Source organism: Ovis canadensis, chromosome 1 (genome assembly GCF_042477335.2).
Source record: "Ovis canadensis isolate MfBH-ARS-UI-01 breed Bighorn chromosome 1, ARS-UI_OviCan_v2, whole genome shotgun sequence".
In the NCBI taxonomy this organism is placed as follows: domain Eukaryota; kingdom Metazoa; phylum Chordata; class Mammalia; order Artiodactyla; family Bovidae; genus Ovis; species Ovis canadensis.
The window spans coordinates 191,426,979-191,453,627 of record NC_091245.1 but is presented as its reverse complement, the minus strand read 5'-3'; the positions used below and the strand labels follow the sequence as shown (position 1 = coordinate 191,453,627).

The 26,649-nt window shown below is 46.5% G+C and overlaps 1 protein-coding gene across 5 annotated transcripts in view; it reads left to right on the top strand.

Moving 5' to 3' along the window:
* MYLK (myosin light chain kinase) overlaps positions 1-26,649 on the top strand; it is a 280,492-nt gene that overhangs the window by 62,104 nt on the left and 191,739 nt on the right. For 2 of the 5 annotated variants that reach the window (XM_069555338.1, XM_069555304.1), the window contains exon 1: positions 21,651-21,872. The exons of the other annotated variants lie outside the window; for them this stretch is intronic. The gene's annotated coding sequence lies outside the window, so the exon portion shown is untranslated. Of the gene's footprint in view, positions 1-21,650; positions 21,873-26,649 lie in introns of those variants that run through there. 5 annotated transcript variants of the gene reach the window in all.

Genomic DNA, 26,649 nt, shown 5'->3' with positions numbered 1-26,649 from the left:
CTTCAAGTTCGAAAGAAGCTTTAGAAGGACCTCAGTGAATGGAACTTTTGATTAAAATCAGGAAGTTGACAATCAAAATGAATAAATAAGGAAATAAAAATTCTTCACTTAGAATTCTTTTCGAAATCAGACTAAGTATGGACAGACTGTGATAGGGTTGATGACAGTTTAAGATCTTTACTGCAGGGTCAGCGGGGGGGATATTTTGTCATTGTCTCTTCTCTAGGTTGTAGTCAATAACCGTGGAGGGTCTGAGATTTCACCAACTGGCAAGCTAGTGAGTGAAGTAGCTGCCAAGGTTTCATGAACACTGGCAAAAGGCGAGCTCTGTGAGTTAGGGACAGCACTTTGTGATTCGCAGCAATGCCAGTGGCCAAAGTACCAGCATTTCCCCTCACTGGTTCTCTGAGCTCCAGTCTCCATAGGCTGACAGCTGAACACACAATGGAGAGAAATTCTGAGCGTAGGGAACTCAAATCTTTTATAATGCACAGTAACAGTTGGTCTGCAAAGAGTTCGGCAGGGCTTGGCGACTGAACAACAAAGCCTGTCTGTGCTTTGCTCCAAAGGAAGACATTCTCTCTCTTCCAGGGTTATTTATGATACAAATACTCTCGGAAAAAAAAAGTCTGGAGCGAAGGGAGTCAGTTCCTGTGCCTGCAAGATGTGCAGAATGTGAGATGCCCACGGAGACTGACTCTTAGAGGCTGCGTCTGTACACAGGGGAAGGAAGCTAGAGTGTATGCTCTGCTTGTTAGGCACCAGGTGCTGACCAGGAGCCCTCTCACTCCTTACCTCATCAAAGCTCAGAGGTGGTACTGTTGTTTTATGAGTAAGAAAACTGGCAAGTAATGGAGTATCAGCTGCAGGATTTTTTTTTGAGTTTATATATTTTAAATTGGAGGATAGTTGCTTTACAATGTTGTGTTGGTTTCTGCCATATAGCGACATGAATCAGCCATAGGTATAGATATGTCCCCTCCTCTTGAACCTCTGCACCCCCCCACCTCCCACCCCATCCCACCCCTCTAGGTTGTCATGGAGCACCAAGTTGAGCTCCTTGTGTTATACAACAACTTCCCATTCGCTATCTGTACTACGTATAGTAATGCATACATTTCAATGCTACTGTCTTAGTCCATCCCATCCTTTCCTGCCCCCACTGTGTCCATAAATCTGTTCTTTATGTCTGAGTCTGTATTCCTGCTCTGTAAATAGGTCCATCAGTACCATTTTTCTAGATTCTGTATTAATATGGATTAATTATGATATTTAATATGCATTAATATATGATATTTGTTTTTCTCTGACTTGCTTCAGTCATCTGCAGGATTTATATATACATTGCGGACATTAATAAAAAATTTTTTGGTTGCACCAGATCTTAATTGCATCAGACCTTATATCTTGGTTGTGCTGAATCTTACTGGTATCTTAGATATTCTTTGCGGTATGTGGGATTTTTAGCTGCGGCATGCAAACTCTTAGTTGGGGCATGTGGGATCTAGTTACCTGCTGCTGCTAAGTCGCTTCAGTAGTGTCCGACTCTGTGCGACCCCATAGATGGCAGCCCAACCAAGGATCAAACCTGGGCCCCCTGCATTGGTGCAGAGTCTTAACCAGTGGACCACCAGTGAAGTCCTTGCATACTTCTTAGAAGCTAAGCAGGGTGCTAAGAAATAGCTGAGACTTTCTTAGCTGCTTATCAGCTGCCTTGCCAGGCACAGTTACAGGCTCTCCATGAACTGACTTATGCATTTCTCATAACTAAGGTTATCAAGTGCTGCAGAGGAAGCTGTGAAAGAAGTTGAGGCATGGAGAATAATGGCACGGAGATTCAAATCTGTGGTTTATCCACTGTGCTCTTGTTTCCTTTCTTTGGTCCTCAGGGTCACACCAAGGGGGTCCTAGTGAAACTAACATGAGCCCAGAGGATGTGGGAGGGTTTGGAAACAATGGCAATCAGGGAGAGTTGAAGGAGCCGAGTGTATTTTGTCTGTAGAAGGATAAAGGATAAATTATTGTCTTCAGATATTTGTAGGTGTGTCTTGTACAAAGGTAGAGTTTATCTGGCTCCAGGGAACAGAATTAGGTTCGGTTAGGGGAAGCCATATCATGGCTCAGCAGATCTGACTGTACATAGTAACCAGAACCGCCTGCCTTGCCACCCTGTCCTGGCCCCTCTCTGAGAATGTTCCCCTGTCAGACATGCCCAGGAAAGGTTCCTGAGTGAGTGGGGTGGGGGGAGTCCTAACTCTGGGGAACCCCAACCTGCCCTAAAGGGGCAGAAGGAGCTAATCCCAGCTGCACCCTTGGTCCTGTAGCTCTTGGCATTCTTATGAAGGGACTCACCCTCCAGCCCTGATGGGTTTGGTTGCAGTCCTGTAATCACCAGCCTCATGGCTCGGCCAGGTCCTGGCATTTGTCTGCAAACGTATCAGTCCCACCGTTGCCCAGTTTGAGACAGAACAGGGTTCTTCTACTGGATGGGAGGTTGACTTAGATCTCCCTGGTCTCTTAACTGTGTAGTTCTGTGATTTACTCTTTCCTTGTCAAGTAGCCCACACTGTAAAAACCAAGTGGGACCAGTGAGTTGGGTCCAGCACTGCTCTGTAAGGACGCAGCTCAGGACCCGTGATCATACCCCTGGTCTTGGGCAGCTCCAGTCCTGAGTGGGGCAGGTCTGGTCCAGAGGCAGGTCCAGGAAGGAATTTGGGAAGACGGTGAAAAACAGGCAACTGGTTTAATGGCATCTGCTCCACTCAGCCAGAAACGTCTTCCATCAGAAGCTGCAGACACTGTAAATGTGGTCTCAATTAGCCTGTGCATATCTTTGCAATAATTAATTCTCATCAAAGGGTTTTAGAGAGTGATGTTTAACCCAGTGTAAAGAGCATGATCGGGATCTGATCTCTGATCCTGAAATAATGTCCCAACTCTCCCAGATGTCAGGAGGAACTAAAAATATACTTAAAACTCTGAGGAATTCTTGGTTTACTGGACCCATCTCCTTTTTCTATCAATCTCCCTCCAGAAAGCAAGAGAGCAAAGAAGTGAGTCCAAAAGCCTTAATTATCCAGTCTGCTGACATTATTTTATCTGCACTGCTGGTATTAAACTTTACAGCATTGCATTTCAGTCATAGAGCTAAGAGCAACTTCTGTAAGCATGGGCCTCTATCCTGCTGCTTGCTGTGGCTACTGTTCTGTTTTTACCCCCGTCCCACCCTCCTTTAGACTTCTTAAATTCCAAAGTTCTCTATGGCACCGGAAATCATCTGTCTGTGGAATGTCCATACTTTAGGAAAGTCCCTGAACTTGTATGTTTATCCACTGGTTCCACTTCCCCCAACTCATTGTGGCCATTTGTGGTTGGGTTCTGGCTTATGCCCATCATCGGAGAAACCTGGATTGGTCAGGGGCTTTTTGCCATGTTTCTATCACAGACATAAATAAAATTCTATCAGCTTCTATCACTGGCATGTGGAGAAGGAAGAGAAAGTCTGGCTAGTTTGTTTTTTTTTCTTTCTTCATGTACAAATTTAATTCTCCCTGTTATATCTTTAATATTTCTGGCCCTTCAGATGTATCTTCAGTTTCAGTTTGGTTCTCTGGGCTGTGACCTTTCACCTGGTTTAATGTTTCCATAATTACATATTCCCAGATGGCTCAGTGGTGGAAGAATCCTCCTGCCAATGCAGGAGACATCAGAGACACAAGGTTGATGTCTGGGTCAGGAAGATCCCCTAGAGGAGGAAATGGCAGCCCATTCCAGTATTCTTGCCTTTTTATTGCTACAACTAGGTCACATTTGGGGCTTCCCTGGTGGGTCAGATGGTAAAGAATCTGCCTGCAATGTGAGAGACCTGGGTTCTATCCCTGGGTTGAGAAGATCTCCTGGGGAAAGGAATGGCTACCGACTCCATTATTCTTGCCTGGAGAATTTCACGGACAGAGGAGCCTGGCAGGCTGCAGTCCATGGGGTCGCAGAGATTCAGACATGACTGAGTGACTTTCACAGGTCACATTTATTAAGGGCTTCTGGTGTGCCAAGAACTGTGCAGAGGGCTTCCATCTTCATAACCTCTTAAGGCAAGTACTGTTACAGTCTTGCCCATTTCACAAGAGAGGGCACAGGCTGAGAGATGAAAGAATTTGCTGAAGATCCTACAGCAGAGCTGCAAGGAAGCCAAACATCATGGTCCCAGAGTTGGCTGATTTCACACCGTCTTCAAACCACCAGCAGGCCCTCTGCTGGGCACACAAGTGTCCCCATTAGTCCTCTGGGGATTGCAGTGTCTTTTTAAAACCCCTTCCTCAGCAAGTGTTTGATAAGAAGTGTCTGTGCAGGACACTGCCATGGAGATACAATGATGTCCAAACCTGAGTGCTGTCGGAGGGTGGTGGGGAGACAGAGCCTCTGTAGAGCTCATGCTGGGCTGAGCAGGGGTGCTGTTTCAGGTCCTCTCAGACTCATGGTAGTGATACTGTAAGCTGGAGGTGTCTGGGGACACTCCCTGGGCCGTGCCACTTGTGACGACCCCCACAGACATTTCCCCACTCGGAGCCAATGTTGTGAGTAGACCAGCCCTTGTGCTTCTTATTAAGATTGCAAGACACACCTCAGTAACAACCGTCAGGGGACTTAGAAAAGACAAGGCTTGTTACTGACAGGTCCTGGAGGGTGCAAGACTTGCTGGGGCCACACAGACAGAGGTGGGGGGTGAGAGGAGGGAGGGAGAGAGAACTGGAGAGTGAGCAGACCTGGGGTTCTGTCTTTATGGGGTTGAGGTGGGGATACGAAGGGTTTCGGGTGTATACTCTTTATTGGTGAATTTAAAGCAAAAGAATAGGAATTAAAGCACAGGAAGGGAAAAGCAGTCAGTCAAAGGTGAGTTATCTAGGTCGCCAGAGGTCTCTCTAAAAAAAAAGAAAAAGGGACGTACATGGGTGGGACAGCCTGCTCTTTATCTAGTCTCATAGCGGGCAGTGTATTTATTCGAAATGGATTTCTTTGAAGTGGAGGCCTCAGCAATCAAAAGGTACATGTCAGGCACTTAACATCACAATTGAAAAAGCTGATTGTCAGGCGCCTTTGTCCCTTGCGTTTACAGCTTGTCTTCAGGGTCTAGGGTAGCACCTGGCAGGTAGTGAGCTTTCCAAACATGTGCTGAATGAACTGCTAAACAAAGCCACTGACAGTTAATAAATGAAAGAACACATTAATTCCAAGAAAGCATGAAGGACAAAAGCTGAGATTAAAGGACGGCCTCTTAAATTATGTGCAATGAGCTATATGAAAGACTCCAAGTGTTGTCCTTGTTTTCTGTATTTCATCATGGATTGGAAAGCTTGTCCTAGTCGATGCTCAGGGGCCCGTATCATAAAACCCTGTCGGGAAGGCCTTAGAGAAAAGGATACCTGAAGGTGAGGGTAGGACTCGGGTAGAAAAGGCTCAGAGGTATCTGGGGCTCCCCCCGCTAGCAGGATTAGAGAGGAGAGAACAGAGGCCCCCTGTTTTGCTTGATAACAATAGTTAATTTGAACTTCATCACTCGGGTTTGGATTCTTCCCCGTCTTGCTCAATACTTGCCTCATTTCCCAAGCCTTGCCTTACTTGGTCAGTTATCTAAGTGCACATCCCTTCCACTGTGCAGGAATCCCTAGGCCTGGCTCATACCTGGCACCACATCGAGGAGCTCAAAGATCAAGTTGGGGCTGAGGAAGGAGAGCAAAATATTTGAGGAGCCATGAGTCACCCCAGGTGCTACATCAACAGAAATTAAGAGGACCTAGATTTGAGAGCCATAAAGATTTCTAACACTTTGACTCAGTAGTCGATATTCTTGAAATATAACTTGAGGAGATATGATCTAGGGTGCAGCAAAATTATGTTCTTGAAACTGTGACTTGTGACATTGTTTGTTTTAATGAAACTGGAAGCAACCTAAGTGGTATATAAATAACAAGGGCATGATTGAGTAATGGTGGTTCATCCGCTTGACAGAATATTATAAAGTCATTAAAACTGAGACTCAGGAAGAGTGTTCTGTAACCAGGAAAGTGGTTGTGGTTTCGCTTGGATGAAAGTCTGAAGATGAAGGCAATGATAATGTATAATTTTTGTTTTAAAAAGTACATACATAGAGAGATACTGGAAAATGTATATAAAAAATGATAGTATTTATGTTAGAAAAAAAGTCATTTGCAACCCTACTTACAGCCAGACTATCAGCAAATACTATTTATTATGAACAATGACAAAAGTGGATGGGACCAAAGAATTAGAGTGAGTTTAACGTTCATGCAGAAAGTCAGCAACCGAGGATGAGGAGAAAAGGGAACTCTCCTACACTATTGGTAGGAATGGTAAAATTGATGTAGCCATTTTGGAGAACAGTATGAAGGTTACTTAAAAACCTAAAAATAGAGTAGCCATATGATCCAACAATCTCACTCCTGGACATATAGCCAGAAAAGGCAAAAACTCTAATTTGAAAAGATACATGCACCACATTATTCAAAGCAACACTCTTTACAGTAGCTAAGACATGAAAACATCCCAAGCAACTGGCTAAAGAAGAGTGGTATATACATACTATATATATATATATATATATATATATATATATATATATATATATATGACTATCACTCAACATTATTACTTCAAATAATGCCAATTGCAGTAATTTGGATGGACCTATTGTTGTTCAGTCACTTAGTCGTGTCTGACTCTCTGCGACCCTATGGACTGCAGCATTCCAGGCTTCCTTGTCTTTCACCATCTCCCGGAGTTTGCTCAAACTCATGTCCATTGAGTCGGTGATGCCATCCAACCAAACCGTCTCATCCTCCATTGTCCCCTTCTCCTCCTGCCTTCAGTCTTTCCCAGCATCAGAGTCTTTTCTAATGAGTCGGCTCTTCTCACCAGGTGGCCAAAGTATTGGAGCTTCAGCTTCATCATCAGTCCTTTCAGTGAATATTTAGGATTGATTTCCTTTACAATTGACTGGTCTGATTCCTTGTAGTCCAATGAACTCTCAAGAGTCTTCTGCAACACCACAGTTCAAAAGCATCAATTCTTCAATGCTCAGCCTTCTTTATGGTCCAACTCTCACATCTGTACATCACTACTGGAAAAATCATAGCTTTGACCAAATGGACCTTTGTGAGCAAAGTAATGTCTCTGCTTTTTAATATTCTGTCTAGGTTTGTCATAGCTTTTCTTTCAAGGAGCAAGTGTCTTTTAATTTCATGGCTGCACTCACCATCACAGTGATTTTGGAGCCCCCAAAATAAAGTCTGTCACTGTTTCCATTGTTTCCCCATCTATATGCTGTGAAGTGATGGGACTGGATGCTGTGATCTTCATTTTTTGAATATTGAGTTTTAAGCCAGCTTCTTCACTTTCACCTTCATCAAGAGGCTCTTTAGTTCCTCTTCACTTTCTGTCATAGGATGGTGTCATCTGCATATCTGAGGTTATTGATAGTTCTCCCTGCAGTCTTGATTCCAGCCCAGCATTTCGCATGATGTACTCTGCATATAAGTTAAATAAGCATGGTGACAATATATAGCCTTGACGTACTCCTTTCCAAATTTGGAACCAGTCCGTTGTTCCATGTCCAGGTCTAACTGTTGCTTCTTGACCTGCATACAAATTTCTCAGGAGGTAGGTAAGATGATCTGGTATTCCCCTCTCTTGAAGAATTTCCCACAGTCTGTTAGGATCCACACAGTCAAAGGCTTTGAAGCAGAAGTAGATGTTCTTCTGAAATTCTCTTGCTTTTTCTATGATTCAACAGATGTTGGCAATTTCTCTCTGGTTCCTCTGCCTTTTCTAAATCCAGCTTGAACATCTGGAGATTTTCAGTTCACGTACTGTTGAAGACTGGCTTGGAGAATTTTAAGCATACTTTGCTAACATGTGAAATGAGTACAATTGTGTGGTAGTTTGAGCACTCTTTGGCATTGCCTTTCTTTGGGATTGGAATGAAAACTGACCTTTTCCAGTCCTGTGGCTACTGCTGAGTTGTCCAAATTTGCTGGCATATTGAGTGCAGCACTTTAACAGCATCATCTTCTAGGATTTAAAATAGCTCAGCTGGAATTCCATCACCTCCGCTAGCTTTGTTCATAGTGATGCTTCCAAAGGCCCACTTGACTTCACACACCAAGATGCCTGGCTCGAGGTGAATGATCACATCACCATGGTTCTTTGAGTCATTAAGATTTTTTTGTATGGTTCTTCTGTGTATTCCTGCCATCTCTTCTTAATATCTTCTGCTTCTGTTAGGTCCATACTGTTTCTGTCCTTTATTTTGCCCATCTTTGCATGAAATGTCCCCTTGGTATCTCTAATTTTTTAGAAAAGATCTCTAGTCTTTCCCGTTCTATTGCTTTTCTCTATTTGTTGGAATTGTTCACTTGGGAAAGCTTTCTTATCTTTCCTTGCTATTCTTTGGAACTCTGCATTCAGATGGCTATGTCTTTCCTTTTCTCTTTGCCAATGGCTCAGATGGTAAAGAATCTGCCTGCAGTGTGGGAGACCTGGGTTCCATCCCTGGGTCAGGAAGGGAATGGCAACCAACTCCAGTATTCTTGCCAGGAAAATTCCATGAACAGAGAAGCCTGGCAGGCTACAGTCTATGGGGTTGCAAAGAGTTGGACATGACTGAGCGATTAACAATTTAAGTTTAATAAATTCTCTTCTTTTCTCAGCTGTTTGTAAGACCTCCTCAGACAACCATTTTTGCCATTCTTTTTCTTGGGGATGGTTCTGATCACTGCCTCCTGTACAATGTTACAATCTTTCATCCATAGTTCTTCAGTCACTTTATCAGATCCAATCCCTTGAAATCTATTTGTCACTTCCATTGTATAATTGTAAGAATGGACCTAGAGGATATCACACTAAGTGAGACAAGTCAGACAGAGAAAGATAAATATTATACAATATCACTTATATGTGGAATATTAAAAAAATACAAACGAATCTATATATAAGACAGAAATAGACTCACGGACATAGAAAACAAACTTATGGTTACCAAAAGGGAAGAGGGATAAATTAGGAGTATGGGATTAACACATACAAACTACTGTACCTAAAATAGATAAGCAATAAGAATTTACTTGTTGTATAGGACAAGGAACTGTATCCAGTATCTTTTATTAATCTATAATGAAAGATGATCTGAATAATATACATGTAACTGAATCACTTTGCTCTATACCTGAAAGTGACACGATATTGTAAATCAGCTATACATCAAAAGTGAAAAAGTCGGCAACCAGGACGCTGATGGTCTAGAAAAGGAGTAAGGATAGATATAAGAACATATCCAAATAGAACCCAGTGCATGAAATAACCTAACAATTTCCTCAACCAAGGGCACGTGAAGCATGTGCTTGGCCAGAACAGAGTGAGCGTGGCCAGAGAGGACATCCTTGAGGTCATGTCTGATATTCAGATTCAGGGCAGAAGTGATTAGGGTGCCCATACATAAATTTTGGTTCCCTTGGACAGACCCGGGGCAAGCTTTAGTAGCACCTGTCTTTACTTTCAGTGGAGTCCTGCTGCTGCTACTGCTGCTGCTAAGTCGCTTCAGTCGTGTCCAACTCTGTGCGACCCCAGAGACGGCAGCCCACCAGGCTCCCCCGTCCCTGGGATTCTCCAGGCAAGAACACTGGAGTGGGTTGCCACTTCCTTCTCCAATGCATGAAAGTGAAAGTGAAGTCGCTCAGTCATGTCTGACTCTGTGCCACCCCACAGATGGCAGCCCACCAGGTTCCGCTGTCCCCAGGATTCTCCAGGCAAGAACCCTGGAGTGGGTTGCCATTTCCTTCTCCAATGCATGAGAGTGAAAAGTGAAAGTGAAGTCGCTCGGTCGTGTCCGACTCTTAGCGACCCCATGGACTGCAGCCCACCAGGCTCCTCCATCCATGGGGTTTTCCAGGCAAGAGTACTGGAGTGGGGTGCCATTGCCTTCTCCCAGTAGAGTCCTGGTTGGGGTAATATGTCATGTGGTCATCCTAGTTATTGAAAAGGAAGGAGGAAGATGTTCTAAGTTGATGGTAATCGCTCTGTTGGGTGCCTCTAGTGCCTAAGTTTTCCTGATGCTGAGGCAGGCCCAAGCCTTATGGAGAAGTGATTAATTTGAATATAGCTCTGCTTCCTGATTAGTTATAGGATAGCCAAAGGTAGTTATTCCCAAGCTGCCCTAGCATGTGGCTAGAATTCAAATTTCACTCTGACCTAGGAGCTCCTCTTCTACTTCCACCCTCCCACACCTATCCCACAAATTGAATACATGACCATTAAATTTTCCAGTGAGCAGAAGAGTGTCTATAGTTAAGAGTAGGTCATTTGCCTGCTGAGCCAGCCTCCTAATTGTAAATCTGGAAACAGTTCTCCCTAGAGAAGTTCTTGACTTTTAATAGACGAGCCTATGGATGGCTAGCGCAGAATATGTTCACATGGTAGAAAATGATAGCTTGAAGTAAGTAGAGACTTGGCCTGGGTGGGCCCTGTTTCTTTCCTGGTGTCCTCCCCCTGTTCCATTGGCTTTGTCAAGGCTACCTTATTGGCACCTCCTTCCTGAGCAGAGCACTGAGTTGACCATTTCTGATTCAGTCTGGGAGCCTAAGCTCAGGTTTAACTTGTAAGAAAAGTGGGTTTATGGGGGAGGCCTCTCCCCTGTGCCCACAGGATGATTGGTCTGACTCCAAGCAACCAGAGATGCCCACCTGGGCATTGCAGCACTTGGGAAGCGGACACAGGGGACATCCTCCAGGCAGCATCTCCTTGGAGCCTCAGCTCAGAGGGGCTTCCAGTCATCAGGGAAACCAGACATGCAGCTTACTCTGTGTATGAACAGGCGAACCAATGCTTCTGGGATTACAGAAATGAAGAGATGACCAGATCTTTTGTAGATGTTTTATCCTGTTGTTTGTTTGTGGGTTGGAGGTGGCAAAGTGGGAATAATCTCTTTGGCTTTCCCTGGGCTTAAGACATTATCTTCTGTCACTCTGGATACTGTTTTATTTCTCTAGCTAAGAGATGTGGGAAGGGGTACGGGGAAGCATTGTCTCAGCTAAGGTTCCTTGCCAGGAACCTGCCAAGATCAATTGAGAGAGTGTAAGTACACGCGTGTGCCAAATCACAGCTTTCCAGAAGCTCACTTGGGCCTAGAAACCAAGAATGACAAAGCCATCAAAGAGACGGAATGCAGCCCGGGCTAACAGGTGTGAGAGGGAGCAGGATTCTTCAATATCATGTCCTGAATTTCCTGCATCAGACACTGGACTCTTGGAAAACCCAGGGGACTGCATTCTGTTAAGAAAAATCCTGAAATGGGTAATCTAAAAAACCAGAGCGAGAGTAAAACTGATACTTACTTCAAGCATGAATGATACATTATTTCATTTGAATACTTAGAAGTACATTATTAATTTAATGGTATATTTGGTATGGACAAGCACATTTAGTAGTCCCTTTTTGTCCGAATCCACCACACCTGGAGAGGGCTAGCTGGTTAGCTGTGATGCCCATTGGATGGAAGCTTACGTAAATTACTCAGGAGAAAATGTTCTAACAACTAGGATGGGCATTTCGAAGCTTTGCAGTGATGGTAAACAACATACTTCTCGTTCGAGTCCTGTTCCTATCTTATTACTGCGGGGGAGAGAGAACACTTAACACCCAATAAACACTAAGCCCACATTCCCCTCTAAGCTGAATAGCGAATGCTGATTTGTGTTGGTTGAGCGTCCTGGGCAGGGTTCAGAACTGTGGGGCTCAGGAGTGGAAAAACACGAAGGATTTAATGGCCGGTGAACAGCCCAGGGCCCCACTAGCCCCTTTATTCCCAGTCCCACTTTCCTGGCCCCTGTGGTTACAGTGTTCGCCTGTGTTGACCTGGCCTCTCCAGGAGGATTCCAAGTCCCCTGTCTTCAAGATATGTACTCCCGGTCTAGGCGTGAGCCCAGCTGACCCTTGGAGTGGCCCTTTATCCTCTGCTGGGCCCCTGTTCCCGAGTCGGGACTGGGAGGGGGTGGGGCTCTTTCCTCGCCACCTGGGCCAGATGAGCTGACCCCTGTGAGCACAGTCCTCCGTCCAGAGGCTCACTCACGCATGGCTGTGCTCCTGCTGATGCACCGCACTCTCGGAGCCCATCCGTTTTCTCCCTGCCCTTTCCTCTCGGTTTCCAGGGGTCACCGTTTTTCTCAACAGCGCCCCTCCAGAGCGGGTTTGGAGGCGGGAGAGGAGACGACACATGTTAGCCTTGTCAGTATTTTCAGTGAATGATGCCTGAGGAGGAAGTGAGGTAGGCATGATTGGTGGAAAAATTCATCAAGGGAGAAAATGCGTCACCGTCTATTGTCATCCACGGTTGCAGTGTGGTAAGAACCGGATGTTCTCAGCAACATCCCTAGCCCCTGCTGAGACAGGGAAGCAGAGGGTGTCTGCTTTGGGAGGGAGGCAGGCTGTGGCGCAGAAGGGCCTCAAGCTGCAGCCCAGCATGAGGGTCACCGCAGAAGAGCCGAGGCCCTATGTGGGTGCCAGGCCAGCCCTGCCACAGACAGCACACCTGGCACTTGAGTGGGTTCTCCTGCCTTCTCAAGGGGTGTGAAAGGGAAGGCGAGAGGGGATGGTCTGCCAGCCCCTGGCGAGTGTCCTGGGTCCCAGAGCCTGTCTAGAGGAGGCGGGAGGGGCTCCCCAGTCAGCAGCTCCGTGGGGTGTGGGATAGGCTGGGACTATCAGGTAGGGGCTGTGTGAACTTGAAGTCGCTCAGCTTTAAAGAGCCACAGTTGGAGGAGACAGTCCAGAACCTGCAGAGCCACATGCTCAAGGGAGCAGCGCCAGTGGCCAGTGTGGGTGTGAGCAGAGAAGCGGGGCTGGGCTGGGGAGGAAGCCGGCAGGCGGCCGGAGGTGAGCCACCTTCACCTATTAATTCTCTCGAGGGCTCTTCCCCAGCAGCCTGCGGGGTCCTGATGTCCAGGACCCTCCTCAGGGACAAAGTGAGGAGTGCTGACCCTCCGAAGGTGCCCCCCGAGTCTCAGCTTTCTCTAGCTCCTGCTTCTCACTCCCTGATGCTCTGATTCCTTCCTCGGAAGGCATGAATCCTCGTGGGGTCTGGGATGGAGCTGGGTAAACACACAGTGATGGGTGTGCAGACATACTGTGTGTTCTAACCTCTCAGCCGGGGCCCCTTCTTCTCTGCAGGGAGCGCAGTGTTGATAAACCTGGCTTGATTGGCTCTGTATGGATACCACTGGTAATGTAAATATTCTAAGCAGTCACAGAGGAGTCACGTCTTTTCAGCATGTTTTCACTAGCTGTGGAGTAGGCTTTTGAGACAAACATCAGGGGCCTAAGGAGTCGGGATCTGGAAGAAGGTTCTTATAGATGGAATGAACCGCAGGAATGAATAAACTTCTGGCATTTCCTTGCTGAGGGGGGTGTGCGTGCTTGTGGCTGTGGCTTCTGGCTACTGTGTATACATTATGCGTCCTGGCATACAGGGCTTAGCTAATGACTAGCAGCCTGGTTGATCAATTCAGAACCAGAAGTGACTGGTAATTGTCAAGTTCCCTGAGCATGCCTCATCCAGCCCCCTGGCGAGAGGTTAAGGGTAGCTTGTCTGAGCTGCTGTCTGCAGACTAAAGGGAGTGAAGCCCCCGAGGTGCTCAGGCTCACAAAGGCTGACAGGATGTGTTTATCAGGTTATAACTGGTACATCCAGGAGTGATATTAGAGGTCTTCTAACCCCAGAAAGGTTAGGATATGCCCCCTGGGCCCACAGTCAGCAGATCCTGCCCCTGAAATTCAGTGGCTCTGGTCTTAAGTTAGATGCTTCTGTGTGAGCCTCCAGTTTTCTTATTGATAGTCTGAGGGTAAGCTAAGGCCCCCTTGTGTTCTGATGCTGTGTGTAATCTAGCACAAGACACCAGCACCCTGGACTCTGACCCACTCCCAGCTCCTCCCCATGGCATCGCTAACAGAGTGAGATTGTCACCTGGCTCTGAACCCTGGAGTCAGAGGCCTGGGTTTAAATTCAGCTGATAAGAAGTAGCTGTCATTGGTAGCTTTGCGATTTTGGATAGATTGCTCAACTTCTGAGTCTCCTTTTCATCTTTAAAGTGATATTCATACCTCTTATAGAGTTGCTTTGAAAATGAAAGTTAACTTAGGCAAAACTCTCAGTACAGTGCCTAGCTCCTAGTAAGCATTCAGTAAATGGATTATTTCGATTGTAGACATTGTGGGTTCGTGAGCACTTCATTTGGCTGAATCTGAGGTTTCCCTACTGTGATACTGGGGTTGGGTGGAACCAGTGCTTCTCTGACCCTGCTGTCCTCAAAGGAAGTGGAAAGAGAAATAGTATTCTAAGGGTAGGGGCTGGGAATGTAGCCTGAAGCAGCTTGCAGAAAGCAATCCCATTTCTTTGAAGTCTTAGGATGACTTGTAAAATCAACTTATAGTTGTCATTCAGTACACCGATGTGAATGCATTGGTTCTCATATAAAAATGCTTCTGCCAAATCTTTGAGTATAATTTATGCACAAGGATAAGTTGCTCCACTCTGAGAAGGGGGTGTGAGAGTATGATTTTTAAGGTCCTTTCCAGCGCTAACATTCCAGGTTCCCAGGGTGAGAGAGTCTCCTCTACAAAGGACCTGAAATTGGTACCCAAGAATCCTGAAGGGACCTTGGGGAGGTAGGCTCCCCTGTGCCCCTGCCCCTCGTGAGACTGCACGGTGCCAGGGGGGTGCCACTGGTGGAGGAGGGAAGATGACGCAGCCCTTCAGAGTAAAGACTGAAGAAGCCTGAAGGAGGAGCAGGGCTGTGTCTGAGCCTGACTTTCCGTCCTTGGGCTGATAAGTGGCTGAGTTGGGTTGGCAGCTCTCCACCACCCCAGGTAAACTCCAGGAAACAATAAACCATTGTTTCTCATCCAGAGCTGGGGGCCGTCCTGGAGACAGGACCTCCTGTCACAGGAGGGCAGGTGAGGGCAAGGGGTGAACTCCATGTGGAAGCACGGGGCTTATCACACTGCCAAGGTATCCTCTGGGCAGTTCTGATGCAACAGCCAAGGCCAACATCTGGGGCTATGCCTAGCCAGTGGGAGGAGAACTGAGGGGAGTCTGGAGAAGAGCTGCATGCTCTGGGGGAGAACACAGAGATGTCTGGCCTGTGAATGGGAAGAGAGAGCATCTCTGTGCACGGGGCGAGTTGTACCTACTGATGGTGGCGTGGGTCCTGCATAAATTAGCTGAAGATTACCCAGTAAGCATGGTCTTTCTCCCTCAGGCATGGGGGGTTGAAAAGAAGCCATCCTTTTGTTTGGGATAAATAATAAGGGGCTTTCCCTGGGCAAGGGCCTGATTATATTAGTCAAATTTGTACCCGTCAGATATCATTCCAGTTAAATCTAAAGGAATATCAACACAGGTGCAGTACTGAAAATTTCCCTTTGGGCATGGTGTTTATTATGATAAGATCGAATATATCTTGCTAAATTCTCCCGGAAGATATTATTGAATTGAGCCAGGATTTGGAGTGAGGAGGACTGGACTCTAGTTCTGACTTATTAGCTATGTGACTTTAGGCAAGTCACTTGGTCTTTGAGCCTCAGATTTTCCATCAATAAAATGGGACCGTCGTGTATCTCAGTATACTGAGAAAGTCAAATGAGATCTTGATTGGGAAAGCATCTCTTAAGTTGTCAGTATGTGGAAGTGCATTGTAGATAGAAAGTCTTTAGGCAGCATTATCTAAGAGCGTTACTACTTCCTAGGCCCCTCTGCAGTCTGCTGTCAGTCAGCTTAATGACTATATCCTTCAGAACCGCTCTTGACCCACCCGTTTGCCAGGTCAGCTTCCTTGCCCTGAGACATGCTCCGCCGTCTCCCCTGCCCAGCTCAGCTCTCCACCACAGGACTCACTTGTTTAGATGGCCGTGGTTCATTCTCTCTGCCTTGCAAACTTCAGAGATCTCTGGCCTCCTGTCTTTGAGGATACATAGGTCTATTTTGTATCCTGGGCCTGTTTCCTCATCTGTAAAGTAAGAAGATTGGCCTAGATGATCCCCTACCAACCCTCACCTTTTGTGATCCACCTTTTGCATTCCACTGTGATAAAAGGAAGCAGGAATTGAAATACATCTCGTCTAGCCAATGACAAGTAACTGATAAAAAGACCTCAGTGTAAGAGCGTGAATTAGTAAATTACTCTCTGTGATAGTTAAGGTGATGTTTGCAGCAATATTTCAAAGAGCTTGAATGTTTAAGTGAGAAGTGATACCTCTCATTGGTCCTCAGAGGTGACTGTTACCAGAAAGCTACCATTGGTTGAGTGCTCACTGTGTGCCAGGCATGGTTAGAAACTGCATTACAGTTACATTGTGTTGGGTATTTTAAGTATCTACTTTGTGTTAGATACTTGACCTTCCCTCTAATCTCCACAGAGCCCCACGAAACAGATATACAGATGGGAAAACTGAAGTTTAGAGAGATTAAGTAAATCACCCATGGCGATCCAACCATTAAGTGGCAGAAGCAGGTCCAGGTGCAGCATGTCTGGCTACACAGCCTGTGACGAGATGGCTCACTCAAGTCCACTGGCTGGCATCACCAACCAGCTCACTCTTAGATTGTCACTTTCTTGTTCCTAGTGTCCCAGGACTAGCGATTACCCCAGCAGTGTTCTTGATACAGTTCAGGGCTTGACCTTAGAGTAGGAACTGATCATTGGAAAACCCCACCTGGATATAGCACCCTCCCTTCTCTGGTATGTTGGAGACACCCAGTCTTGGGTCCTTCCTCCTTCCCTTTCTCTATGCACCTGCCCCCTGACTCAGTGCTAACCAAGAGTGGGAGGGAAACTAGAAATCCATAACACTGTTGGCTGGGTGGACCAGTGGTTACAGCCAGAGGAGGCAGGTTTTGTCTGTGGGAGTAATTAGAAAACAAGTAGAAAACAATTAGAAAGCAATTGCAAATTTGAATATCAAATCCAGAGCCTACAGAAGTTGGTGAAGCAAGTCAGCTTGTCTCATTTTCTTGCGCTGTGTCAGGGTTTGCAAAAGAAGAATCCCCATGCCGCTCAGTAAGGAAAGCTTGGGAGAACTGGGGATGTGCTCAAGCTAGTGGGGTGCTGCCAACTGCTCAGGCCTCAGGAGGTTCTGTAGGAGCTGCAGACACTTGTGGCCAGAGACAGTTTTCAGACTCAGCCCTGGTTCTTATCAGCGACCACATCTCTGCAGCCCCTCCTGTCGACAGTGCTTCCCACTCCCCCTCTCCTTGGAAGACACTGTTTCATTAATTTTTCTGCTAATATATGCTGCTCTGGTAAGAGAAGGCAGCTTAAGTACTTATTCTACTCCTGACACCTAGTAAGTGCTCATCAAATAGATTCCTTTTTTTCCCCTGGGATTTCCCTTTAGTTCTTTCATCCCCAGTGACTCTTTGGACAGACATTATAGAATCAGAAGCTGGACCTGGGAAGGGCCAGAGGCTGAAAAGCTAAGTGCATACATATTCATTCCTAATACAGGTCAAGTCTTCAGAATCTTCATGGCCTGTGCCCATGTCCCACAGGTGTGCCCTGAGGACCAGGTGAAGGTGAAAGTCACTCAGTTGTTGTCTGACTGTTGCCGTCCTGTGGACTATACAGTACATGGAATTCTCCAGGCCAGAAAACTGGAGTGGGTTACTGTTCCCTTCTCCAGGGGATCTTCCCATCCCAGGGATCAAAACCCAGGTCTCCTGCATTGCAGGTGGACTCTTTACCAGCTGAGCCATCAGGGAAGCTCCTGCCTAATTCAGCTGCCAGCCTGTGAAGCCCTGTGTGGCAGGCCTGAAACAGAAGCCTCTCCTTTCTCCTCTCCTGGTGTCCTGAAACATCTTTTTCTGCTCTGGGCTTGGCTCCCCCTGCTGGAACCTTTCCTACCTGCCCAGGTATCCTAGAAGAGCCTGCAACAGTCCTAGAGACGCAGGTGCCACTAGGACAGGAAGGTTCAGAGAGGCCCTTCAGGTCAGAGCGAGAGAGAAGAACCAGAGACACAGCTGATTAGGGAGCATCCACAGTGAGCACCAGAACCTCTGATTCTCCTGAGCTATTTAACTGTCAGATGCTGCCTGCTGATTTCTCCTGAGCTGGCCTCCTCCTTGGCCAACGCTGCTTCTATCCTCTGAGTTCTGTCATAAATCTTAAAACAACAACAACACTGCCATTAACAATAGCCGCCTCTGTGGACTGAACACTTATCGTGCGCCAGAGACTGGGCCAGGCTGTTCCTACATGCATGGCTGACCCTCATCCTGCAGCTATGAGACCAGTAGCAGTAGCTCCGTTTTACAGATGAGTAATCGAAGACTCGGAGGTTGTCCCTTTCCTCTGGCCACACAGTTTCACAGTGGAGAATGCATGTCTGACTATATAGCAGTCTGCTGCCCGCTAAGGGGCATCCTGTGGGTGGGAGCCACGAGCACTGCGCCTCCTCCCCAGGTGGATTTCCTGCGTTCCTGTGGACTCAGGTAAGGCTGCCTGAGTCCTCACAGTGCTCATCTCACAGGCACACACCTGGGGCTTAGCAGGATGGAGCGGGGAGGCTAGGTCTTTGAGAAGAGGATGGTTGAATAAACTCTCCTGTGACCCCAAACTGACTTCTGCAGGGATGATACTGGTAATGAGCTGAGTGAACTTTAGGATGTTGCTTGACTGTGATAGGAATGCACATATTGCTAATTTAATTATAGTCAGGGGCTCTGGCTCAGGCTTTGATTTCTTTTTGCATGTGACTTTTACTGCAGAAAGCTTGTCTCAGCTGGTCTCATTAAATCTCAAATTAAGCAAGAATCCCAACAGGAAGAGAGCAGCTCCAGGAGACCAGGCCTCACTCGTTCACACTGTACATTCGGTTGGCTGTTTATTTGGTTTGATCCCCTTTTAAGGAAATTAAAAAATAACATTCTGCCAAAGGCGTGGGCACTCAGGGTAGAGCTGCTGAGTGGATGCCCTCCTTGCACCCTGGTCTGCTCCTTTGCTCGTGTGGCTGGGCTGGTGGGAGCAGCTCCTCTGCCTGCAGAAGCCAGCCCTCCTTTATTGTGTCTTTCAAGAGGAAAGGCCCAGGACATTCTTGGGGAGGGAGGGGCTGTCGGTGGGTTCAGAGAAGAACTCAACTGTGGTGGGGTTGGGGGAGGAGTGGGATGGCTTTGCCTGATTTCCCTTAGGAACCCAGGAACCCATCAGAGTCTTTCAAGGATGCCAGCAGGAAGCCCAGAGAGTGTACCCAGGGCCCGGTGTAATCGTGCTCACTTCACACCCAGCAAGCCTGAGAAGCTGAGCGGAGAGAGGATGTACGACTTCTATACCAGGACTGAAGCCAGGACTGGCACCCGTGTGTCTGGAACCAAATGCCAGTAGGCCCCAGGGAATAGACATTTTTTTATTGTTGTGGCCTGTTCACCCACTCCTTTCCCTACATCCTTTCTCTCACATTCACATGTTTGCTCCACAACAAAATCAAGTAGTGCCTCAGTTTGGAAGTGATGGTTTTTAAGTGCTTTTTTTTTTTAGCCCAACTTTCAATTTATTCATGTATTTCACAAGAACTTATTGAGAGCTTACTGTGGGCTCATCTGTCTTCTAGCCATTAAGGATACAACAGTGAATGAAACTCACAGAACCCATGACCCATTGCAGGAGCTTGTGTTCCAGTGGGAGAGACAGATGTTCATCAAATAACACATGACTATATAGGGGCCAGCTGTGATGTGTGTGATAGATACACCTTCCACTATTTTGTCCAAATTACCATCCTTGGTTCTGTCCAGTTCAAAATAACTCTCCAGCCCCGTTGCCTTCCAAGAGGCCTCTGTCTCGAAGACCTAGATTTCGATTCACCTCTGTTCCTCAGTGGTGAATAGCAAGTTGTTTTTTTAATTCAATTTCTTCCTTTATTATCCATAAAATACTTGCATAACTGGCATGTGCAGGTCTAAGGTCTTCCCGAGTCTGGGGTGCATATTCAGTCTTGACCAAGAATTCAGTTAACTTGAAGGTGTTACCTTCATCTGTGTCTGTCTTCAAATCTCTCTGGTCCACATGTGTTTAGCCTTTCTCCTTGGAAAAAACAGATGGAATAAAATTACGTATTGATTCGTTCTTTCCCATCTGCCCCTCAAAGCCACACACCAATACTCCTATAAAACCTCTTTTCCCTTTTCACTTGTGTGCTTTCCAGAGGACAGAAGAGGAGATGGTGATGGAGGGGTTGGTACAGGGGAGAGGCTACAGCGACAGTTCTCAAAGTGGGCCCTGCAGACTTTGGGGGACCATGAGGTTCTTTCATGGACCCAGGAGGCCCAAATGTTTTTTGTAATAAAATGTCATTTGCTTTTTTCACTCTCCTTATGTCTCAAGTGACGTTTTCCAGTGGTTGCAAATAGTGTGATGTTATAACTAGCTGGATACAGAAGCAGACATGAAAATCTGTCTTCTATTAAAGAAATAGAAATTAAATACAAATGAAAGGAATTTGCAAAAATGAACAACTCTTCTTACTAAACTTTTTCTTGGTTTTATTTTAGAATTTTATATTTTTCTTTAAAAATTATTATCTATGTTAATATAATGAGATCATTATTAATGTTTTTGAATGAATTAGTCTTTCTTTAGTTTTACTTAGTAACACAGTTACTATTGATAGCAGCAATTCACACACATAAGCTGTTTGGGATCTTCAATAATTTTAGGAGCATGAAGGGCCCTGAGACCAAAACGTTTGAGAACTGCTGAGCTAGAGGCTAAGGAGTCAGCTAGGTGTTAGGAGAAGACCAGTTACTCAGGAATCAGACATGAGCCAGCAGAACAGCTTGTGTGCATGCTAAGCTGTTTCAGTCATGTCCGACTCTATGTGATCCCAATGACTGCAGCACACCAGGGTCCTCTAATTCCAAACCCTCATTTCTGATTTGGACATCTGCAGTCTGTCCCAAGGTGTGAGTTGTATAGGATGAGAGATTCCTTTGGAACTATAGAAATACATTCTCTCCTCCAGAGGAAAGGGACTGGTCTGGACATCACCTTGCTACCATGCTTTAGAAGTATGCACCAGGGACCAGTTCTGAAGCTCTCCAGGGGTCAGGACCAGCACTGCTAGATCTTCTCAACATGAACACAATCTGTGGAGTGTGGTTCAAATCTCAGCCCAGATTCCTTAAGATGGTTGCAACACAGGAGTCCCCTGTCCATCTGATCTCTGGGCTTGCTCCCACTCCAGGGATCATAAACCAGGCTTCTTCAATTCAAGGAGGAGGGAGCTGGGTCTCAGGAGGCAAGGGTCCCACCAGCCTTGGGTAGTTATCCTAGACCAGATGTGTCTAGAGCTGGGTTGTGTTCCAGGCCAGATGTGGAGTTGGGGGTGGGCCCAGCCCTGCCAAGGATTCAGCTCTTGGCTTGACAGCGTCCTCCGTTTGCTCCACGCTTGGATTGGAACGTGCAGCTCTGAACGAGTCAAAACCTGTGAGCTTCCACTCTTGGTTTCCCTGAGACTCCACTCAGAGCCTCTGCAGCTGGCAGCCAGGGGTTTCAAAGGTCACCCCAGCTGGGCGGATTGAAACAACAGATCTCTCTGACCAAGTGAAATTGGCTGCCCGGTGCAAGGCAAGTTGCAACATCTGCGAGCAGTCAGCCAAACGCCCCTTAACTTTTCAGCCTGGCCCTGGGCTCTGCGGCAGCCCTGGCTCTCCCTCACTGTCCTTCTTCTCGGACAGACCTTGGACAGGCATCTCAGCGGTACAGTGGTGCAGTGGCCGCCCACGCGTCCTGACTTGTGGGAAAGCTGCCCAGGGAGAGGCCACGGTAAGGCGCGTCCATTCTCTGGCGTGTGGCCCTGTCCCACTGCCTGCTCCTGTGGGTCATGGCAAGTCAGCGGGCTCAGCCCACAGCCGAGGAGCTCATTCCAGGATTAAGAGTGATTAGGGCATTTGTTGGGATTTGAGGGCTCTGAAGAGAGAGGATTAAGGTGGAGAGAGGGAGCTGTCATTGCTGGGGGCATTTGCACCTGGGTGGTTTGCTGTGTCTGCTGTGTGCCCGTGGCTCCGTGGCTTCATAGCCGACTGCCAGGCTTCCAGTACAGAGCCCGCTGGGAGCCCTTCCCTGTGGGGAAGGTATGGTATTTCCAGATGCCTTGCTGCCAGATCAGGTGCTTAAGGACAATGATCATTTGAAATGTGTGCACTTTGGGTGGGGAAGGGGCAGCTGGTTTCTCTGAACTTCTGCTGTATAACATGATTCTTGATTGGAAACTTTTCTCTGAGTCTTTTTGCCTCAGTCTTTTTGCCCTCTTTTGGACATCGTTCCATAGTTGAAAGTGTTCAGCTTTCTGGGTTCAGGAGAGAATTTGAACTGCTTTTGATCAAATTCAAATTAATTTAGTGCAGCTTTGAATGATGAGCAAACTCTGCTACTTAGGAAAACCCTATTTGGAAGTGAGCTTTGGCCCACACCTTGCGAGCGTGTGGCGGGGTGTGGCTTCCAGCTCTCAGACCACCTCTCTTCTGATCCCCCCTTCTTTTTTTCCCTCTTCTTACTTCTATTCCTTTGATCTGCATTTAACTTGTGTTGAATGGAACCCCCTAGCTAGGGGTATTCCATTCTAGCCACTGAGCACTGCTCTGCCGGTAGAGAAATTATCGCAGAAACCACCCAGCCCCGCTGGTGCTCTTGATTGGAATGTGGTCCCTGGGCTGGATGAGGCATTAGAAGGGAACAAGGATGTTTTGTATTATTATTGTTACTATTATTATTATTCTGATCGAGCATTCCAAATATGTCAGTAATCATTCACTGGCAGTGTGGACAGGATCTGTTTATGTGGCTGATGGCAGTGGGTGGAGCAATAGGCTGAGCAGAGCTGCTTGGTATACCTGACCAGCTTGGGAGTGGGCTCTGGTTAATACCAGCCTGCTCACCCACCCTCACTCCTCACAGTGCACTTGCTGCACTGACTTGCCTGTTCTAACCTGAAGCCAGACTTTCCCACCTGGCCAGAGAGGGATGATTTACTTCTGTCTTCTGTGTTTGAGGCTGAGCGTATTCCTTTTGCTGATAGCATCCAAGACCTTCAAGAGACCTCAGAAGGTCAGAATCAAGAGGATTAATAGAGAGGATTCTAAGCCTGATGTCACTACTCCTAGTTTCCAGCTCCCCTGAAAGCTGAGAGGAAGAGTCGTGTGTCTTCCAAAGCCAGAACTGAGAGCAGGAGTGTTACACTCCCCCTCCCCCTTCCTTTGTGCAGTTCCCAAGCCTCTGCCTATCGCTTCTCCCATTACTGGGGAAAGCAGGAAATGCCTCCTCTGAGTCTGGGGCCCTCCAGGAAGCCCACAGGGTATTGGCTGCGATCAGAATTCAGTTTGGTTTCCACTTCTTAGCTCTGTGACCTTGGATTACATGGAGTTGACTTTCTGAGCCCTGGTGTCCTCGTTTGTGAAAGGAGAATAATCAGAATGGCCTTGTAGGACCAGGGATTGAGCGAGATGATGGCCCAGCACGATGTCGGGTGCCTGAACCCTGCCTCTTCAGGCTGGGACAGATAGAACAGTGTGTGTGGGCTGCCAGTCCCTCCTGCCCACCTCCTCATGGTCTGCCAGCTGCTTCCCACTGCTGTTATACAATAACCACATGCAGATTCCCTTGCTCTGGGGACAATCAGGCTGACCTGGGCTTGCCGTCCTTGGTGGAAAGGATCTGTCCTACAGGGTGGGGGACTTGCTTTCCCTTTGGGAGCTGGATGATGATGTTGACAGCTAGCATTTACTAAGTGCCTCTTATGCTGCCCTGAGTGTTTCATATACACTCTCATTCAAATCCTCCCCTCAACCTTGTGAAGTTATTATCATTCCCATTTTACAGAAAGGGAAACTGAGGCCAGGAGAGTTGAGGCTCCTTGCCCAGGCCGCAGCTGAAAGATATCAGTGCCCTGGACTCGTGGCTGGGCGTAACCCTTGTGACACCCGCACTTCCTCGACCTGATCGCTGGTGCTGGCAGCACAGCATGTCTGCCCCTCCCGTCAGAGGCAGCGGAGGAGGGCAGGTGAAGCGGCCCCTCCAGGGCATGGTCCCGGCAGGCCCTGCAGGAGGTGAGAACCCCATTCCTCCTCTACCCTGTTACCCCGCTCATCACACACACACGTCATTGTGTACTGCTGTGTCCCTTGTTACACAGCAGATGTTTAATAAATATAGTTTAAATGAGTGAATGACTATATCCTGATGCTTGCCATTAAAATTATATCATGATTACTTGGAAATGGTTCTGCAAACACATACACAAACACAATGATATAAATATGGCAAAACAGTCATTGTTGAATCCAGCAATAGGTATTCAAGGTACTCACTTTTTACCATTCTATTTTCCCATTTGAAATTTTCCATTATGAAACTTATTTTTGGCTTAAACTTTCTATGTCAATCAATTCCTATTATTATTTTCCTTGTAAATATATACTCATATAAATGCCTGATATAGTTAACCAATTCTCACTGTTGGATATTTAACTGTTTTTTTCTTTCTATTTCTGTTTAACTAGATTATTTTTCTATGTATTTCCCTATAAATAATGTGGTAAACATTCTTTTATGTAAATTTGGAACTATATCTCTGATTTGTTCTCAGAAAACACATTTCTGAATGTAGGATTATTGGGGAAAGAAATGGACTTTTTTTCAGAATCTTTTTTCCAAATTGCTTTCTAGAAAGATTACATCTATTTATACTCCTCCAAAGGATATGAATGGTATCCATGGTCCCACTGGTATTTGTTATCTTTCTTTTTAAATGTCAATTTGGTTAGTTTTAAAAACAGTGACCTCTTCTTGACTTGCACTCTTGGATTCTGATTGAGGCTAGACAGCGTCCATTTGTGTTGTGGTCATTCATCTTCTGTGAACTGTCCAAGTGATAGCTTGCTCGTTATGTCAGCTGTATTCTTGTATACGAAGTGTCCTCATCCTTCATTCTTTTTTTTGTTTGTTTGTTTTTAAATCCTGGGGCACTTTGTCACTTGTTTATCTGACTGTGTTGGGTCTTAGTGGCAGCACATGGGATCTTGGTTGCATCATTCAGGGTCTTCTGTGTGGCGCCACAGACTCTCTAGCTGCGGCGAGCGGGCTCAGTGGTTGCAGCACAGGAACTCCAGAGCACACTAGCTTCGGGAGCTGTGACACACGGGCTCGGAAGTTGTGGTGCACTGGCTCGGTTGCTCTGCAGTATGTGGGATCTTAGTTCCCCAATCAGGGGTGGAACCCATCTCCCCTGCATTGCAAGGCAGATTCTTAACCCCTGGGCTACCAGGGACGTCCTAGTCCTTTATTCTCCTTGAAAGCATTGTGTCCCAGATCATCATTCCCCTTTTAATGCTGTCGATGGTATGCTGTGACACCCAGAAACTCTCGGGTCTATGCGTGTGTGGTGAGAGGTCGCCGCTTTCTCCCTTATTACCTCAACCTCAAACACCCTTCCCAGCAGCCAACTCTGACTGCTTACAGGAGGCAAGAGGGCCCAGTGCTTAAGAATAAGTGCCGCACACCTGGGATCAAATGCCAATTCTGCCCCCTGCTAAATGCCATGGGTACATGCTAAGTTGCTTCTGCTGCTGCTGCTAAGTCACTTCAGTCGTGTCCGACTCTGCGCGACCCCATAGACGGCAGCCCACCAGGTTCCACCGTCCCTGGGATTCTCCAGGCGAGAACACTGGAGTGGGTTGCCATTGCCTTCTCCAATACATGAAAGTGAAAAGTGAAGGTGAAGTCGCTCAGTTGTGTCCGACTCTTCGTGACCCCATGGACTGTAGCCTACCAGGCTCCTCCATCCATGGGATTTTCCAGGCGAGAGTACTGGAGTGGGGTGCCATTAAGTTGCTTCAGTCGTGTTGAACTCTTTGTGACCCCATGGACTATATAGCCCTCTAGGCTTCTCTGTCCATGGGATTCTCCAGGCAAGCACACTGGAGTGGGTTGCCATTTCCTACTCCAGGGGATCTTCTCAACCCAGAGATTGAAACCGCGTCTCCTACACTGGCAGGCAGGTTCTTTACCACTAGTGCTGCCTGGCCCTAAGCAAATTTATTAATCTCACTGAGCCTCCATTTCTAATCTATAAAATGGGGATGATGAGATGATCTGTTTCCTAGTGTTATAAGGAGAAATGAACTATTGTTTATAAGGTGCTTAGAATAGTTCCTGGTATATACTAAATGCTACATAAATTTGGTTTTTCTTGTTACTTACTCCAGTGAACCTGTGAGTCTTATCATTTTGAAAGGATTTTGTTTGCAAAGCTGATACCTCATCAGTGAAAGAGAAAGCTAGGTTTATCAAGCAAGGGATGTACCCTGTTACAAACAAACCTAGGTTTTGTTATTTTAACTTGTACTTCAAAATACATCTCTCTTTTATTTTTGTTAGATGTTATTAAATTTAAAACTAATTATATGCCCAGACACTGCTGTTCATCTCTGTCAGCTTATCCCATTTGGCATGGGACTTAAGCTTGTGACTAAAGATCCTAAGAAAGTGAACAGAAAAATAAAAACTAGAAATACTCTTTAGTTTAGCAGGTATTTGTTAAATTGCA